This window comes from Mytilus edulis, chromosome 13, assembly GCF_963676685.1.
Source record: "Mytilus edulis chromosome 13, xbMytEdul2.2, whole genome shotgun sequence".
Lineage (NCBI taxonomy): Eukaryota > Metazoa > Mollusca > Bivalvia > Mytilida > Mytilidae > Mytilus > Mytilus edulis.
Genome location: NC_092356.1, coordinates 22,163,002 through 22,178,077, shown reverse-complemented (window position 1 = coordinate 22,178,077; position 15,076 = coordinate 22,163,002).

The following is a 15,076-nucleotide window of genomic DNA, read 5'->3' as shown; positions in this document are numbered from 1 at the left end:
GAGCTTTTAATGTGCAGTACAAAAGTTCTTTAAAGTATCTTACAAGTAAAAACACAAACTGAAACATGCAATTATGAAATAAAACACAAAAGCACAAATAAAATGGTTTGCCGGCAAATTGCTGTTGAAATTCGGACTAATTTATTTATTTATTGGCTGATTAATGATGAGTTTTTTTTATATTAGTGCCACCAGAGACATATACTAGTATTATATGTCTCTGGTGCCACTAAAACGTTTAAAACTCTGTCACGAAACATATATTGCTATATATATAAGAAAAAGGTGAAAATGATTTTGTATCAAGAAAAATCCTAGACACAAACATTTATCATTCTTTGTCATTTGATTGCAACTGAGCACTACAAACCCACCGTCTCGAGCTTCTGATGATTACATGCACCATCCGTCGTGATATTCCAGCGTCTTGCGTAGTGACAGTTGTCGTTGGTGGATTCAAGGGGAGAGGTGCGTTTTTTTTATTGTTGATTTCAGATCATTGCATGGAAGTTCATGTTGGAATTCATTCTTTTGTTTGCACGATTTAGAGCTTGACACAATATAGCTGTTATCAGTTGTCCATTACTAGTAATAGACTTCTGCTGTTAAACATACCTGTTCATCGTTGAAGACTGCCATGTATGTTTATATACAAGTATCTCTGTTTTTGTCTGTCTCACTAATGTTAACCCAAACCTCATTCAAATAAATATACATGCATGTCTGGAAGATATCACTAGCAGTTGTGTTTAAAGCTTTAATTGTGCCAACTATGTTGGTTTATTAAGATAGCTATGAACTTGAACCTTCCCTCTGTAAGCATTATTATATTTATAACTGATGTTTATGCAGAGAAGAACATTAATAGTGGTATGCCTTTATTTATGTCGATCAGCTTTAGTGTTACAGTAATTACTAGAAGATATTGATGTACGTATGGTATTGTTCAACTCTCATTCGTTTCTGTAAAGTACTTGTAAATATATATGGAAAATAAATACATAATAAAGGGATGATTCATCAAGAAAAATACAAAAGGTACGTTACAAAAACAATGATGTCAATAAAAAGATTGGTTAATGGATTGTTATTTGCGTAATGTCCAGTTGCAAATGTTTCATGAACAGACACACAGTTAATATTTATTTTCAATATGTAGACTCTTTAAAGTGGGTCGACTTGGATTACGGTCGAGGAATTAGACTGCCATTGAACAACAAATGTATATTGATATGTTGCAGAAATGATTACTTGCAACAGTCCAACTAAGTAGCAGTATTTGCAAAGTGCTTCAATATGCACGTTCTATTCTCGAATCATCGGATTCCCATTCCGACTAGATGTGGCTACGGTTTTAGTAGTTTCACAGTGTCAAACAAATCCTATACACTTTAGGAATGGCTTTTACTGTCGTCGATTTAAGTATATGAAAGTGCCTTATTACTATACATTTTTTACTCAGTCAAGCCATTGAACTAGAGAAATAGGGTTTACTTCAACATTGAGAAAATTACATACAACAAAGTGGCTATAAAAGGCACCGATTTTAAAAATAAGTTGCAATTCAATTGAAAAAACTAAAAGGGCTTATTTATGAAACAAGTATGACAGACATGAACCAATGACAACCACTAAACTATAATTAGCACAAGTAAAATACTTGAGTTAAGAAACATTTCTAAGAATAAGTAATATTCCTAGGGCTCCCTTGACACCATTTGCGAGTATGGTCTTGAGAAAACGACGATAGTCCGTCGGAAGGGGACGATAAATGACTGACCCGTGTTAAGAGAGAGCCATATCTCTTGCACGTTAAAGACATCCTTGTAGATTTCGAAAAAGAGCAGGATAATGCATGCCGCTACAAGGCAGCACTCGCACCCGCAAAGTGGAAAGGGATTAATATAAGTTGCAAAACTTGTTTCCCAATCCACTATATTTAAATATGTTTAAACTAATTCCCAGGGTGCAATTTAATTCTTCTTGCCAATCCATTTCATATTGAAATTTTGAAAATTATACCTCGAGGTATAAGATATAATCATGTGATATATATTGTCTAAAGTAACATTTAATGGGAGCTTTTTAATTTATTAAAATATTGATTAATATTGATTATAGATTACCACGAGATTTGCTCGAACCAATTTTCAAAGGCAAAAATACCACTTACACAAATTGCCAACATTCCATTATATATTGCAAATGATTTATTTCAAAATTTACCGGAAATTTGTCATGTTAAGTCTCAATCACGTTTAAAAGAAACAGACAGTGAAAATTTGCATTGTCTATTGATTGCAGAAAGCCGAAAAGATTCTAATGATGTTAAGATGAATAATTCAACAATAAGGTTTTAAATTTACATATACGAATAACATATCAATTATCTTGTATGATCATAGAAAGAAACTGTTTCCTGGTATTCGGCGCACTGTATAATATCTACATAGTGATATATACAAGAATAGTTTTATGGTGAATTGCTGCTCTTTCTTAAACAAGAATATTGAAAGCAAACCTTTGGATAGTTAATGCAATGTAGTTCAACATACTTTATTAGTACAGAAATGTGAAACAAAGAGGAGGAATAGTACCACAGTTTCTAGAGAACATTGACCACAAACCTTTGGATGGTTAGTTCAACACATTGTATTGGTAGCGAACTGTGAAACATAAAGGAGGAATAGTACAAAATCAACAGTTTCTAAAGAATATTTGCATCAAACCTTTTAATGGTTGGTTCAACACGCTGTAATTAATGGTAGCGAAATGTGAAACAAAACGGAGAGAAAGTACCAGAATAACAGTTTCTAGAGAATATTAACATTAAACCTTTGGATGGTTAGTTCGACACACTGTATTAGTAGCGGAATGTTAAACAAAAAGGGGGAGTAGTACAAGATAAATAGTTTCTAGAGAACATTGACACACAGAATTTGGATGGTTAGTTCAACACACTGTATCGGTAGCGAAATGTTAAACATAAAGGAGGAATTGTACCAAATTCACAGTTTCTAAAGAATATTGGCATCAAACCTTTTAATGGTTGGTTCAACACACTATATCACATGTAGTAGCGGAATGTTAAACAAAAAGGGGAGTGTTTCTAGAGAACATTGACATACAAAATGTGGATGGTTAGTTCAACACACTGTATAGGTAGCGAAATGTGAAACACAAATGAGGATTAGTACCAAAATAATCATTTTCTGGAGAAAATTGAAGAATAAGGATGATTTATAAAGATAATGGCACTCAACTAGTTATGACATTTTTTGAAAATGTGACGCATATAATCAATACAAGTCGGAACGAGACGCACGAAAACTTAACACTTTATAATGAAGAAACAAGAATCGCCACACTGTTTTTCTGTTTTGTAATATATATTTTCGGAGTTACGGGAAATGCCTTGATTATTTGGACATTTATAAGAATTAAGCGTCTAAGAAAGAGACACAATTTGTTTGTCGTGATTTTGGCCATTGTGGATTTATTTATCATTGGATACCTTCTTCCGTTTAACATGTTTGTCATGATTTACAATACACAAATTTGGCAGACTTTCCTTTGTAAGTTTAATGCATTGATATGTCATATACTGTTCACGTGTAGTCTGCAGTTTATAATGCACATTGCCTTTTGTCGATTTATTAAAATTTGCTATGCAAGCAAATTTGATGCACTGCTCTCGTTCAGGACAATGATGTTGTTTTCTTGTTTGAGTTGTTTGTCCGGTGTTATATTTGGTCTGCCTTTACTGGCGAAGGATAATTATTTGATATTTGACAAGACTCTTAATTTGTGTATTTTCAATCGTTATAGTAATCAGATATATTCACTTATTTATATGGGTTGCTGTCTGCTTCTGCCTATAACTGTGACATTAATTTGTTACATTAAAATTTATATTCACGTTCGGAAGTCAAAATTAAAATTGTTTCAACACTGGAGTGATCCTGCAACTCGAAAAAAACTTCTAAGTGAAATTAGCGCAACGCGTTCACAGTTTGCTGTGTTCGTCGCCTATCTTGTGCTGTACATTCCGTTTGGGATAACCGCCATTTCTTCCACGTTTGGTTATAGCTTTGAGCATTTTCCAGACAGTTTCCATGCATTCGCTATGTATTCATGCTTTCTTAGCAGTTGTATCAATAGTCTTTTATATGGAGCTTTCAACAGTAATATGAGAAAAGCGTATCTTGAATCGTTTCTTTGTAAGAAAAAAATACGCAATGTTAAGATTTCTCCTCTAACGAATGACAACAGAACTTCCGGAACAAACAATAACAGCGGAAGTGAAACTCATCAAGATGTCAATAATGGTTTAGAAGTAGTTAATCAGATTTCTACAGTATGAAGTTTAATAAAAATCGTTTCTGACATCAATTGGAAAATACAAGAGACATTGTTTTGCTATTTTGCTTTTTTTTTTCACTCTTGAGAGCTATTTTCCATATGCTTGAAGTTTAAAGGTTTGGTTGACTTGCTTTCTTGTAATTAAGATTGATATCTGTAATTACCAGGAAGGCAGGGCATCAGTTTGAATATGTTATACTTAACTGTTATTGGAAGTTAAGTATAATGTAGAATGTAATGTATAAAACTTGAAGCTACCTCGCCCAGTTATAATTGATTAGCAATCAATACATGTAACTGGCCGCGGTAGCTTCAACTTTTGCAGATCAAAATTACTATGCTTGTGCAAACTATTATACAAACTAAGGGAGCTACCGTTTGATTTTTATGGGGGGGGGGGGGGGGGGGGGGGGCTAGGATGAAATTTGAAAAAAATAGGCAGGACAGGAGTTTTGAGTAAAAAAAAAAGGCAGGATGAGACACTTGCAAAAAAAAAAGTCAGGACGACAATTTAGGTAAAAAAAGTCAGGATAAACTATAAAAAAAAAAGGCAGGACCGAACAGAGGGAAAAATAAAAAGGCAGGACAGAGATTACAGCTAAAAAAAAATGCAGGACAAAATTTTTCATCCTAGCCCCCCCCCCCCCCCCCCCCCCCCCCCCCCCCACCCCCCCCCATTAAAATCAAATGGTAGCTCCCTAAGCAAAGTAAAGCTACAAACTACTAGCAATAGGAAAATAGCTCTACAATAACATGATCCAAAAGAGTCCCGTCCCCTTAAAAAAAGTTGTAATTAGACTAGTTTTCCAATTTACCAAATCAAATGTATGTATTTTTATATACTTTAGTGACACTACTATTTGTTAAACATTAACTGTTTGCCTTTTGTACAGCCGGCCTAGAATCATAGCAATTATTCAAATAAAATGGCATTCGTTATTTCATATCGATATTATTTTAAGGGTCTTTCTATATGAATCAAACATGGAGAAAATTGATATTTACCGCGCTAAACTTCACATACTATATATAGCCTTTACATGACTGTATAATTATGGTTAAATATTTGATATACAATAAATTTTGCAAAATAATTGCCAGTGGATACATTGATTTGTGTCGGAACAAAGTATACAGCTATCACATACAGACTTTTGTATGTGTCGTATGTTTGTTTGTTTTTTTTAATTTAGTTCATTTATATATGTTTTGGAGTTTAATGTGACGGCGTCCATTTTTACTGAACTATAAAATTGAGAAAGGAAATGGTGAATATGTCAAAGCGACAACCACCCGACCATAGAGCAAACAACAGCCGAAGGCAACCAATGGGTCTTCAATGTAGCGAGAATTCCCGCACCCGTAGGTGTCCTTCAGCTGGCCCCTAAAATATGCATAATAGTACAGTGATAATGGACGTCATACTAAACTCCGAATTATACACAAGAAACTAAAATTTAAAATCATACAAGACTAACAAAGGCCAGGGGCTCCTGACTTGGGACAGGCGCAAAATTGCGGCGGGGTTAAACATGTTTATGAGATCTCAACCCTCCCCCTATACCTCTAGCCTATGTAGAAAAGTAAAACAATAACAATACGCACATTAAAATTCAGTTCAAGAGAAGTCCGAGTCTGATGTCAAAAGATGTAACAAAAGAAAATAAATAAAATGACAATAATACATAAATAACAACAGACTACTAGCAGTTAACTGACATGCCAGCTCCAGACCTCAATTAAACTGATTGAAAGATTATGTCTTCATCATATGAATATCAGGTACAATCCCTCCCGTTAGGGGTTTAGTATCATACTATCATAAAATATATGAGAAGAACATAACCCGTGTCATGCCAACAACTGTTTTTTTAGAAATAAATGTGTTTAGTTCCGATGCAAAGACCCTATCAGTGAATCAATGTTAAAGCCAAAATATGCAATCTTTAATGACCTGACAACAGTATCGTAACTATATCCCCTTTTAATAAGTCTATTTAAAGGTTTTGTTAGTTTCTGAGGAGAATACTGACATTTTTGTGCTTTATAAAGAATATTTCCATAAAATTTTGGATGTGAAATACCTGAACGTATAAGATGTCTGCATGTTGAGTTATATTTACGAATTATTTCCTTATACCGGTGATAAAATTTAGTAAATGTTTTGACCAGTTTGTGATATCGAAAACCCTGGTGTAATAATTTTTCAGTAATACATAAATTTCTCTCGCTAAAATCTAATACATTAGTACATATTTTGTCAAGTTAGATGACACCTAACTCTGGATGCAGGATTTTTTCGTTTAACTTATTTTGAAGACCAATTAGTGACCCTCGGCTAGCTGTTTTCTGTCCTTAGGTCGGGCTTTTGTTTTTTAACACATTCCTCATTTCCATTCTCAATTTTAGCTTTTATATTTGTGCTGCTCATATTGTATCTGTCGAATTGCAGTAAGGTTTTGATTATTCAACATTTTTAACAATGATCAAACTTGTAATGTCAAATAACAAACAACATAACATGTTACAGTTACAAATGATCGAATAACGAGAGGATAATATATAACTGTTATACAAAGAACCAGATGATAGCAGATGATAAAATCACTATAATAATTATTACGTTGAGGTTGAATTCCTTTTTCTTTATTCATCATCCATACAGGTACTTGTTTCAGAAAAAAAATATATTTGCATAAATATAGCTTTCAGGTAAAGAGATACGAATTTATTTTCTGAGACCATCCACCAGAACTTGTGGTCCTACGATGTTCAGTTCTTCAGTACTTCGATTTCTAGTTATAATTATAGAGCGAAAATATTGTAAGAAATGAACAATTTTAAATAGTCATATATATTATAAGGATAGCTGCCAATAAAAATACTAACACATCATCAGTAGATTGAGTCTGGAAGGTGGCTGGGTTAACAATGGTTAACCGAGAGAAAACAGAATAAAAATTATTCCGTCTCTGTGACTCAAATAAAATTATATTATGAATTGCAGAACATTTAAGTAAGAAAGGAAGAAATTTTTATTGAAAAACTTTTGGTCGAACCTTAATATCTATATCTTTTATCAACTGTTTAACTCATCAAATATTGTAATATTAGAAAAACTACGTATTGAATATATCAAAGTTATAAATGCATGTGAAAGTCAGTCCTTCAAGTTAGTTTCATTGTTATATTAATATATTCACATATGTATGCATTTAATGATTGTTATATGTTAATATAAAAAAGAAGATGTGGTATGATTGCCAATGAGACATTTGTCCACATAAGACCAAAATGACACAGACATTAACAACTATAGGTCACCGTACGGCCTTCAACAATGAGCAAAGCCCATACCACATAGTCAGCTATAAAAGGCCCCGATATGACAAAACAATACAAACGAGAAAACTAACGGCCTTATTTATATAAAGAAAATGAATGTTTATATATGTTTTCTATAACTATGTAATTGTATTTTTTGAGAAAAAAAGTATCAATATTCGTTAATTAATTAATATATTATAATAATAGACACTTCACCAGAGTTCATGTTCTGATATTGGTTTTGACAGTTTTGTCTAATCGCTAATTTATCAATGCAAATCAGAATGAAGGATTATCACTGTATTATATCCTCCGGGTTAAATAAAGGACAGATGAAATATGTATATGCTTATTATTGTTATTAGAAAAAAAGTTTAGTTTAATCTCCCGGCCGTAGTATATAATTAGCGTGAACATATTATATATATCTAGTGTATACTTTTGTGGGTGGTTGTAGTGTTCACGTGTAGATTGTAACTATCTAGGGCATTATGTTACTGTTTGCTGAAGTTTTCACGTGTAGATTGTAACAACATGTAGTTAGTATATATACATACAGTGAACATATTTTTTACATATCGAGCGCATTCATTTACTGGTGGTTGAAGGTGTCACATATACATTGTTACTGATATATGACGATTCTACCTTAAATCTTCTAACGATCAACTGACTTTCATAGGAAGAGATATATCTTTAAACCCTATACGAGAAATGTCTAATTATAGTTTGGAAACTAAAATATTCACCTTGGTATTTTGTTTTGTGCTGTATGCTGTCGGTACCACCGGAAATGCGTTGATCATCTGGACATTCGTTGCAAAGAAAGAACTAAGAGTTATTCCTAACATATTTGTGGTATGTTTGGCATTTGTTGACCTCTTCATTGTGGGCTATCTTTTACCATTCTGTATGTATGTAATGCTTGTGAATGACGGAGTGATACCCACAGAATTATGTCAGACCAATGCCATCCTATCGCATGTAGTTTTTACAACTAGTGTACAATACATCATGTACATAGCTGTTATCAGATACTTCAAAATCTGTAGAAGTACCAGATTCAAACAAATCTTTACTGTGAGTAAAATTATACCGTTGATAATTTCCTCCCCATCGATAGGGTTTATATTTGCATTGCCTCTGTTCATCGACAATACTTATTGGACTTTTGACCATACTCTTCATTTGTGCTTGTTCAATCGATTTGCTTCTCGAACTTATTCACTAATTTATATGACGGCATGTTTACTCATCCCCGTATTTATTACCGCATGTACATACTATAGAATCTACTGCTATGTGATCAAAACAAAGAAAAGATTGCGAGGATATTGGAAAAATACCCCTGCAGGGCGTAGACTAAAAAAAGAAATTCTTATAACCCGCTCACAGTTTGCTGTCTTCGTATCGTATTTGATCCTATATTTACCTTTCGGAATAACAACATTCGGAAGTTCAGCAAACGATTTTCCGGAAGCGTTTCATTCATTTGCCATGTACTTTTGTTTTGCCAACAGCTGCATGAATAGTATTTTGTATGGCGTGTTTAATAGGGATATGAGAAAGGCCTACAAGAATGCTCTATGTAAAAATAAAAGTGCTATAGAACCAATGAATCGCGTAACAGTATCATCTATTGAGACGAGAACATCTTTAGAATCAGCAGTGTGATGTTGGTATTTTTTCTTATATATATACGCAGACAAAAATCAGACAATACAAGATAGAGTTGGAAAATGTTATTTGTATACCGCGAATGCAGAACTCAACAACTTCGAATAATAATAACGGTCTAGCATCAGATGAATTACTGTCCCTTCAACGACTTTAAAATGAATTTCAATGTTAGGTCTTTTTAAGTACGTGCTGATCAGAATACAGTCACTATTTCTCAAATCAAATAACATTTCTCTTTCGAATAAGATAACGATAAGGCTATATTAGTTTAAAGAATTATGGCTACCTTAGCCTAAATGAGACCAACTTAGCCTAAAGGAGTATACCTTAGCCTAAAGGAGGCTACATTAGCATAAAGGAAGCTACCTTAGACTAAAGGAGACTAACGTAGTCGAAAGGAGACAACCTAGTCTAATTAGGTTACCTTAGCATAGTTAGTATACATGATACTATCATAGCCAAAATCAGACTACCCTAGTCTAAACGAGACTATCGTAGCATAAAAAGGAGACTATCGTAGCATAAAAAGGAGAGTAACGTAGCATACAAAGCAGACTATCGTAGCATTAAGGAGGCTACCTTAGCCAAAAGGAGGCTAAAATGAGACTAGTACCCTTACCAAAATGAGACTACCTTTGTCAAAAGAAGACTACCATAGCCTAAATGAGGCTACCTTAGCATAAACGTGTGTAGTTTCTGTCAGTACTAGGACAAATCACTCAAAATGTTTCTAAATATTAAAATACCAAAGTTGTATTTCTAGTTATTATATTATATCATATTATTTCGTTTCTGTTAGTTTCAAAATTTCATATTTAAGGATAAATCTTTTTCATTTTTCATTTTAAGTGCATTAATGGAACAGTAGAAAGAATTGCCTGTGGATGCAGTAATATTGAAGAACAAAAAGTTACAAAATAGTTTTGGGATTTTAATTTTTTTACATATGTTTTTGTTTGACAAATTTACAACAACGCGGAGGAACTGTTTTGTTTAAAATATGTTCTACTTTCCTCTTTGTGACCGGGCACGAATACGTGCACTTAATGATTCTTTACCTTTACGGACAAACTAGCACCTTAAACATGCAGTACAATAACTGGAAAATAAGAATACAGAAAAATATAATTATTCCAATATTTACTAAATGGTTTTCATTAGTTATAAGTTTTAAAGCATTTAAAGAAAATGGAAATGGGGAATGTCTCAAAGAGGCAACCACACGACCAAAGAGCAGAAAACAGCCGATTCGAAGGCAACCAATCAGTCTTCATTACAGCGAGAAAATCTCGCACCAGGAGGCGTGCTTCAGCTGGCCCTTACACAAACATGTGTTCTAGCTCAGTGATAAAGGACGTCATATAAACTCCGAAAGTATAAATGAACTTTATTTATATAAAAATCATACAACATTAACATAGGTCTTGTGGAGAGTTGTATCGTCACCAACCATACCACATCCTCGTTTATTTTAAATTGTTTTGTACAGCAGGTCGTTAGTCTTTTTTTCGTGTTTTTTTTATTGTCATTATGAGCCCTTTTTTAATATTACATTTCTATGCAGTAAAGGTTTATGTCAATGTTGAGCGACAGTGACCTAGAGTTGTTAACTGTTACGTCATTTGATCTCAGGCGGATATGTGTCTCCTTAGTAACGGTATCACACATTCTTATTTTTATATATATTGACTATGTGTCTGTTTATTAGCATTTAGTACTTTTGTGTTTGACTTCGATTTGATATTGTTGATTCTGAAGTTTGAGGAACACTTATACGTACCTGTCAATCAAATACAGGGGTGAACTTGGTTCATCAGAAGGGGGGTCCATATTTGTATGTCCCATCTATGGGCATTATATGTTTTCTGGTCTGTGTGTCCGTTCGTCCGTCTGTTTGTTTGTCCATCCGTTCGTGTCCCGGTTCAGGTTAAAGTTTTTGGTCGTCTGTCGTTTTTGACGAAGACGGTTGAAGTCCAATCAACTTGAAACTTAGGAAACATGTTTTCTATGATATGATTTTTCTAATTTTAATGCCAAATGAGAGATTTTATACCATTTATATTGTCCACTGAACATAGAACATGATAGTGCGGATGGGACATCCGTGTACTTGGGACACATTCTTGTTGTTTTTCAACTACAGGTTTACTCAAATAACATACACGGAACCAATTTAAGCGGGTATTATCAACGTCAACCTTTATACAAACAATGACTAGCTTAGAAAAAAACAAACATAGAGCCTAACCCCAACAAGTAATCAGTGATAACCGTGATAAAAAAAAAGTATTCATTACATTTTCAAAATGCTATTATACACGTTATAAAAACATACAAGTAGAACAACAACATTATACGCATGCCAGTAGCGACATTACAGCTTATTGAGGTTGTGGTACTCTCTGTTACCAACAGTCCGTCAGCAGAGCAAATGATCTTGTGTAGGGAATATATATATATAACCGTTACAGTACCACCTTTATTGTACCAAAATACGTAATTCCACCATTAAGATATTTGTAAAGATTAAAGCATGAAAATCCATTATAAAGCCAGAAAGCAGTTATAGATCACAAGAAGGTCATTCATAATGTACATTTTTAACAACTAAATTCAATAATTTATTAATGAAAAAACATATAAGATTTATATCTGGTATGTCCGTTTAAAGGAGGCCGTTTCTTTAAAGTCCTAATGAAAAGTAGTAGTAATGATAGCGGAAGATTCATAAGGTTCATTATGTATGTATTAATGCATTAGTCTGTTCGCTCATCCGGAAAACAAACCAGGTTATAGACTTTTCCGTCGTGATTTAAACTTTGATGTCAGATATTTACATGATCGGATAATTATTATATGTATAAAAATTATGTTTTGAATCTTAACTTTGTTTTTAGATTTTGACTTGTTTTTCGTGACCAAGAACTTGAAATCAGCAATTAAGGTAGATTGAGTTTTTAGTATTCTCGCGATGAGATGATCAAAGACATTGAGGCAATCAAGGTAAACATAACTGATTGGACTATACAATATAGTTAGGTTTCTTGTAATTTTCAACATTGAAAATCATGATGCCTTCTCTATACATGTAAAAGCCATATTTGGTTATGCATTACCAACGTCAAAGCATCATGCATATAGTAAAAAATCAGTTTTGTATACGGCATACAAAAGTAACTTACCAAAACGTGTACCTATCGTAATTTCTGGTGACTGGAGGCAGGATCTAATAATTATTATAGTAATATTAATAATATTAATAATAATAATAATAATGATAATAATAATAGTAATTGAAAGTAGGAATATTAATATCAGAAAATAATCTGCTTTAAGGATGACTTTGTTTGTACTTAGATGAAATTTAAAAAATCAAGAAATCAAAATTGATACTACATGTTGAATGAGCACCAGTCAATGAACAAAACAAGCTAAAATATTGATACATGTTTTGTAGTTCATGGACCTACTTTTCGAGATATTTGAGATTTTAACAAAAAAGCTGGAAAAGGCTGACTCGGACAAATTTTACCTTACATTGCCTTGGTATTATTTGGGTCTCAAATCGAAAGAAAAAAAAAATAAGAAATAGCTTTAATTTTGGAAAATGGCCTTTTATGAGCTTTTGAAGTCTTTTATACAAAGAAAAATGGGTGTTATGGGGCAAAATAGTTTACCCTGTATTGATGGAAAAATACCAAGGAGTCCGAACATCTAACACGAATTTCCAAAACCTCGGCTAAGTACATCCTTAAGGATGTTCGCTAGTCATGTTTTGGATTTTTTTTGTAGGATTTTCGGAATCTTCTGGTTTTACCCATTTCAAAGCCTTATAAAAATTTGCCCATCGACCCCCATTTTTATTTTTATAAATCTTTTACATGTATAATTATAAGCCATCTGTAAAAGTATAATAATTTTTTATTATTTCTTAATAGTTTTTGAGAACTTAGATTTGTCAATGATAAGGCTATGAAAAAAAGTCAAGTGAACATTTTCACGCAAAAATTCCAATGGCTAATATCTCAAAAACAAACACATTGACCTATATTTTTTTGCTCTTTTGGTTCCTTTATTAAACCCCTATGAACACACACTAGTGTTATGAACAGCTTGTTATTTTGAAACTGAGTAGCGAACTTCCTTAACAAAAGCTGAAAGATGAAGGTTTGATAACATTGTTATGCCATGATGATGAATACTATGTTTGAAACGTGTATCTTACATTATCGCTGTTTTGTGCATCAAATATAAGAGGAGAACTACAACACAACAGAAACACAACATTTAACTATAATATAACAATGGCCATTTTTCTGACTTAGTACAGGACATTATAAGAAAAAACATTGAGGGTTGAACCTGGTTTTGTGGCATGCCAAACCTCCCGTCTCTATGGCATAAAAGTTTCATTAGATGTAACGTATCATAGGATTATAATTGTCTTATTTTTTGCAAGCTGTGTTTTCGTAAACTATTTTTGTTTGTGATCGACAAACAAAATAACAATGGTGTTAACTAAATCCAATAATGTAATTATCATTCGTTTATTTGGAACTTTGGTATTGTCTTACCCGAGTTGTTTTTGTCTCTTGATTTCTTCTTTCCTGGACACCTCTTAGCATTGGAATCTGCGTACCAAAAATGTCGAATATGCTGGTTAAAGCAATTCTATGTGAAATATTATATTTGTGATAAAACCATTTACTTTAAGGTTAACTGCCCGATTTGATCTGCTTTTAGACAGAACTGTTTTCCCGGACTGTTTGCATAGTAAATGGTCCGAGTACACAGTTATTTCGTAGTGCATTTGTTTTAGACAATAAATGAAAATTAAAAAAATCCCACCAGCACTTCCTCAATAATATTTTTACAGTGTGTTGTACTACTTTTGGGACAAATTATATCAAAATTATAGAAAACTTCATCAGCTCTAACTCAAAATATGGACAATTTTATGCTAAGGGGGTCTTGAAATCTTTTGACAGCTTCCGAAGTGCTAATTTTTGACCTTTTTCAGCTGGACCTAATCACTACTTTACATTAATATTTATGACCCAAATTTTTTTACAGTGTCATTTCACCCCCCAACTTGCTATATGAGGCATAAAACATGGAGAAATAAATTTGGAAGGGGTATAACAAAAATTGGCAAGTAACACACTGTCCACACTAAGGACTATATTCGTAATTTTAAAAACCTAGGATATTTTTTCCGGTATACATGTCTTACCAAGGACCATGTATATAAAGGAAATCAATCTTTATTCAAGTACGAAGTGGCATTAGCTCTGTGAGTAAATAAACTCATCATAGATACATGTACTGGGATAGAAATGTCATATTTGTGCCAGACACATGTTTCGCCTACAACCGACTAATCAGTGGCGCTCCAATCAAATAATGTTGAAAAGGCCAAATACAGTTCGAAGTTAAAGACATTAAAACAAATACAGAGAACTGGAGTTTGTAACTTTTCAAAACAAGACTTAAAAAAACCTATCAACATAACAATAGCTATTATATTACTGACATTAACTGAATTAGATAAACCAAACAGAAAAATATCCTGTTTAAAAGGTTTATTCCCAAATGTCCGATTCTTTAAAAGTTTTAGAGTTTTGATTGTTTCAAATTATATTATAATGTAAAATGTTCTTTAAAAAAAAACAAGGAAATAGTTGTTTGTTTTGCTATATCAACAAAA